The following is a 6,122-nucleotide window of genomic DNA, read 5'->3' as shown; positions in this document are numbered from 1 at the left end:
GAAAGCACAAACATGCATATCTACAAGGACACGATACAAAAGAGCAGAGATAAAATCTTTGTCTTCTTTGTCTATTTGTTTGTCTTGATAAGTGCTCGCAAGTATTTCAGTGTGGGACAAAGCCAGTGGATGGTTCAATACTGCACGTCTGTACAGCTAATATCCATTTTATTTGCTCTCACTGTGTATTCTCTCCCTCCTCGTGCTCATGGATCATAGAAAGCCAGAAAGAGCAAACAAAAAATTTAATATGAAGCAAAAATGCATGACCTCAGCCTTGAGGAATAGAAGGACAGCACGGTGGGGACCATTTTTGTGTGTATGTGTGTGTGTGTGTACATGTGTGTGAGACATAAAGAAAGGGACCATTTCTCTCAGAGCCAAAATGAGGTCGGGGAATTGGATAGAACATTTTTGTTCCCCCCAATGAAAGTGGCTCTCTTCATATTCGCAGGCGGACACATGGGGTGTGAAGCAAAGCCATCAGGTGACAACAGAGGGAGAGGAATGCTCGCGAGCCTGAAGAGATGACAAGGAAAATAAAATTGAAACCGAGTTAAGGAGGAATCAGTTGCAGAGATTGCTTGGGAAACGTCGGTACTGGCACCACCATACAGTGTAATGAAGAAACTTCCTGAGAATCTCCTATGGGACTGAGTGCCAGTGTTTCACCCATCTAGGCACAACACAGGGATTGTGTTAAAAGCTGATGGGCAGCACACCATGTCCTAACATTGTGGAGCACAATATACAGTGTCCACCTCACTCCATCATCGCGAATGTGCTGATACACTTAGGCTCACACATGCACAGACATATCCACAATGCACATGCACCTTTATGCATGCACACACACAATAACAGATGCACACACAGAGCAGACAAGGTGGTAGACAGTCAGTGTGGAGATAGATGGGGGAGGTAAATAGGAGTGTCATGGCAGTGTGATGGAATGAGGCAGAGGAGAATTCATCCTGTGTTTCCACTAGCCTCTGTCCCCCTGCTGACAGCAGCCTGAAATAGGGCCCACTGTGTCTGTATATATACACCTCTTTGTGTGTGTGTGTGTGTCTGTGTGTGTGCTTCCTCCTTTTCTCTGTGTGTTTTTTAACTTCTGTGTGTTTTTGTGTCTTCTGTATCTCCTCAACTCTGGGAATGGAATGAAAATGGCCAGTGTGGAGAAAGATAGAGATAACACCAGGGAATGAGAAAGAGAGAAAGAGAAAGAAGGCCCTCTGGGACAAATGAAACATCCTCCCTGTTTCGTTTTAATGTTCAGATCCGGTTTGAACTGGAATCCCATTGGGCCAGTGGTCAGTAAAGTGTTATCAGATCCCACAGAGCATGTGTTTGTGTTTTGTACAGGTTGGAAATACCTTGGGGTAATCATTTAAATGTTGTTGCGGCAACAGGTAACAAAGACATACACATACTGTGAATGTGTTGGGCATTAGGAGTTTAGTGTTTTCCCATTTCTGTGCACCAGTAGGACAAGTCTGGGTCAATTTGAATGGCCTCTTTGAGAAGAAAAAGGAAAAGAAAAAAACTAAATAGTGTGGGAGAATCTTGAAAAAGTGGCGATTCCACATAAATGTAAATCTGCCCACTGTTATTTCTTAAAATGACTATTGAATAGAGATTTTATTCTGTTCAGTTTTATGTCTCAGTTTCTCTTCTACCTCCCACCTTTGCGGACCAAAACTAACTGTTATGTTAAATTATTTCAGTCCGACAGAATATGCCCTCTTGGGGCATACATATCAGAAATGCCATCAACATGGCAGAGCAAAAGACTTTAACAGAGCAGCTAAAAATGACAAAAAACTTACAAAAACCCTGCAGAAGTAATAGCAAAAACTGGCTTTAGGCACTGCTTCGAGAATGAATGAGAGATCAATTTGTTCCGCATATTTTAATACATATAAATGCAGATTTGCAGTGCTCTGTCAACAGGTTACATTAAAATGTAACACGTCTTGCTGGTTTTTAAGTGGTATGTCCGTAATTTTGCTGCCATGTACCTTATGAAATAGAGTGTGCGTGTTGGTCGGCCTTATGCTTCTCTGCCTCTGTCATTTAGAAAACTAATCATTTTAAAGGTTGCCATCAGTGAAATAGTGTTGAGCAGTTGTTTATTTGTTTAGCTCCACCTCCCTCCTTTCACTTTCAACTCTCTGTTTCGTTCTTTTCTTCTCTTTCTGGCTCTGACTGTCAGCTTTTGTCTCATACAGTCTCCCTCTCTTTTTCTCCCGAGGGATAAAGACCCTCACAGTCTCCAGCTCACTGAAGCCTGTGTGGAGTAATTAGAATTAAAGTATTAGAGTTAAAAAGAAGGATTTGAGTCTGATTATGATGAAGGAAAAACTATAATCCAAATACTCCCTCATGGGTTTTTATAAAATTTCACTGCAATCCACTCCAGTACAAAAGTAAACGGAACAAACATTATTTGCCCGAAATGTTTGTAGCAGTGAAGGAGTGTGTGTTTGTTTGCTTAAGCATGATCTTCATAGGTGTGGATGAAGGCGAGACTATCTGCCTTTCTCTTTGCCGTGAAGCCGACTTTTCCTCTCGATTAAAAATGAATGTCCCCCGTTCTGCTCTCTGTCACTTCTGTCGCTTTTGCTGCTCCTGCTCCCTCTCTTTTTCACCGTTATCCCCTCTATATCCTCTCTATTTTCTTCAAGCCATCTCTATATATCACCCCCTCTCCCCACACATACACACACACATGCAGGCACACACACACACACTTTCTTCCCTCACCGCTCCTGCTGGCTCTCTCCTCCCATCTCATTCTGTACGACCCCCTCTCTTTCTGAACATATTTCATCAAAGGTCTCCTCGCAGGTAACACTCACCCTGATCTCATTAACTGCTGCTAAGCACAGACGACTTGAAAGAACACACTGTCTCAAACATGCGCGTACACACACACACACACACACATTCTCTCACACAACACACACACACATGGACACAAGACACACACTGCTTGTATAACCCTAACAGCAGCACAGGACAAGAGAATCAAAGACAGGAACCTTCCAGAAGGCTCATGTATAATTCTTAAACTGAGGATAGTTATAACAATCTAATGATTTGAGACTATTGCATGAGCACTGAGGCAGGCTTTTATATTGTCTGTGTGTGCATGCATGTGCTTCTGTGTATATACCATCCACTCTCCCACCCACCTCCTCCCCCCCACTCAGTCTCTGTCCTGTTAGTAGCTGTATTAACCTGGGGTCTCTCTGCACTCGTGATCACTGTAACCCCATTAACTCCCATTAAGTATCATTACCACCCTCGTGAGGATCGTTACCGCTTGCTTTATCTCATTTCCTAAACACCATGCTATGCATTTCCTGGATATCTGTTTGGTGCAAGACAATTTCAGTCAGTAATTGCAAGTCGTTATGCCTTTCATTGGAGGTGGGGCCAGGTGTGAATGGTGGTTTGCCAGTCAACGATTGACAGTAATTGAGCAATCCGCTGCCACCGAAAGACGACAAAGCAGCCCACACTGCCACGGAAACATTTTTTTTTTTAAGGTCTGAAGACTTCCGTGGAAAACCTACCAGAAACAGAGCACCGGAGTGACAGTTTGACACAAAGTCAACTGTAATTATACATGACTGTCAGACTGAAATATTCAGCAATGTGTGGTCATGGGGATGAATTATATATTCAGCCATCAGGACTTCTGTTTCAGAGTGGGATTTGATGTTGTATGGGATGAGGGGTAGTGGGATTCGGAGTAAAACGGGGAGAAAACACAAAATGGAGTGAAAGGAGTGATTAAAGATGAGAAGGAAGGGCAGATTAGATTAGACACAGAGGAAGTGAAGTTTGCTTCTACAGCTTAGTGAAGTCTGTCGTCAGGTGCATAGGAGATGTATGCTAGGCACTGCTGACTTACAGCCAGGAGACTGTGATTTTTCTAACACATATTTTGTTCACAAATGTTTAATTTAGATTTCAGTTTTCAGAGGACGCTCAACAGTTTTAGTTCATATGTACTTTCTGCTCATTCGATGGCGACACATGACTCACTGAGACGTTATGATTCGCGCACATCCTTTGTAGGAAAGTGCTGAGCACAGCATGCTGATTCCAGTTTCTTTAGTTTCAGTTCTTGTTTTTTTTATACAAATAATTACAATGCCCATGACATTTCAAAATACGTCTGTTGTAACTGTGGTCAGCGGGCATTATCGAACATACAGAGTACATCAGAAACAGCCTATACGCAGCAAGGCCTGTAAAGCGAATTCAAGCAGACAATTAGCTGTCACACACTCTCCAGTCTCTTCAATATCCAGTGACTTTGCTGTAATCAGATTGTGTATTTAGGCTGTCAAAAACCCTGGTTTGCCAGTGCTGCTTTACATCTCAGTTTGCAACTAGTGCTGCCACAGCTCCTGCATTACATCAACAACTATTGGCAGACCCACACACAGAAGGTTTCACAAGGCAGATGTTCCTCTCACAAGCTTTGACGCATCTAGTAGTGTAACAAACACATGGTTGGTGACAAACAAGGGATACCACACAAAATATACTGTGGCTGATGATCTGGTTCTGTGTCCAATTATTTAAACTGTAAGCTTTAAAACCCCTGCAAATGTCTTAAAACATATTATTCCACCATTTAAAAATTAAAATTAAAAACATCTTTAGTCAATATTTATTAAGAGTTAAACACTTAAAAACTCATCTAGTCTGGTTCATCTGTGCCACGTGTCTGTGTGTGTGTTTTGATTTGATTTAATCGACTGTGACCTAACAAACCAACAGCTGCCATCAGATTCTGTTGCAAAATGTTGACTGAGCCCCACCCACTTATTACCACAGGGGAAAAAAAGAGAGAAATACAGATACAATGTAATCTGGGAGCCTGGTGCGTTGACCATTTTTTTCACACATTACTTTAGTTTTAGTTTTTGAGGACAGAATAGACAGGGTCAACTGTGTACAGAGAGGTGGACCCAGTATCTAGAGTCTCAAGTCTTCAGGGTCAGTGCAATATTGCATACTGTCCATCAATGTTACCACAGAACTGCTGCTCGCTCATTCAGTCAGATTTTATAACCACTGTGATTAGAGTCCCTATAAAGCTGAGACTATGTCCCGACGCTGATCTGAATTGCAAGAGACGGAAAGAGACAGGGAGATGTATGCGTGTGTGTGTGTGTGTGTGTGTGTGTCGGTCTGAGGAAGAGCGAAAGCGAGGTTGTGCACGTAAGTATGTGTGCATGGAGTGAAGTGTGTTACAAGGAAAGATTGGATCTGACCCATTAACTTTACAGGCCGCTCATTGAGCGCCAGTGCAGCAGGGGTCAGTAGGGAGACTTTGCTGTAAATCTCTAAAACGATGACAATGATGGAGAGAGGGAGAGAGAGAGAGAAATGCGCAGCTTGCAACACTGATCCTGACTCTGTCCAAAGCCAAGATAAGTTTCACTAAGTACATCATCTGCTGCCAACCAGCCAGATGGACTTTATTTTCTTCTGTTACTCATTTAAAAGCTCTACAAAAAGGCCTTTGACAACTTAGGCATTTTCTGGGCAAATTAAGAGAGTGTATGTGGGTTGTTGTCTCAGTCGGGCCCCTTCATATTTCTGCCTTAAGAAAAGCTGTTTTTAGATGTGGCCTTTCCGGATGTGTCAGGACATGGCCTGTGAACCCAAAACATAACCTCAAAAAGATAGCTAAGGGGATTTATATGAGGACACTCTGAGCCTCAAGTAAAATGCAAACATCAGATGTGTCGTGTAGAGGAAGCGAAGCGAGAAGAGGGAAAAGTCACTGTAGCCAACATCAGTCTCTGACCAGGATGTTTCTTGCACTCCTGTTTTTGCCCTGCGGCACAGTAGCTTCTCGGCTTGGTCACACCTCAGATCCAAACCTCTACCCAGCAAACCCCTGCAGTACTGTGCAGCCATTATCTAACAGGACTTCTGACACAGCCACCTCCTCTCTGTACCATCTTCCTCTTTCTTTTTGACACCAAATCACACTCTGCAACAAATTCTTCCACTGTAGATTATTAATAATGCATCCCCCCTGACCATGCTTTCCACTGAATAATTGCTGCAGTTATTCATGTATCTTAGCA

This window comes from Scatophagus argus, chromosome 9, assembly GCF_020382885.2.
Source record: "Scatophagus argus isolate fScaArg1 chromosome 9, fScaArg1.pri, whole genome shotgun sequence".
Classification (NCBI taxonomy): Eukaryota; Metazoa; Chordata; class Actinopteri; family Scatophagidae; genus Scatophagus; species Scatophagus argus.
Note: the sequence above shows the minus strand (reverse complement) of the source record.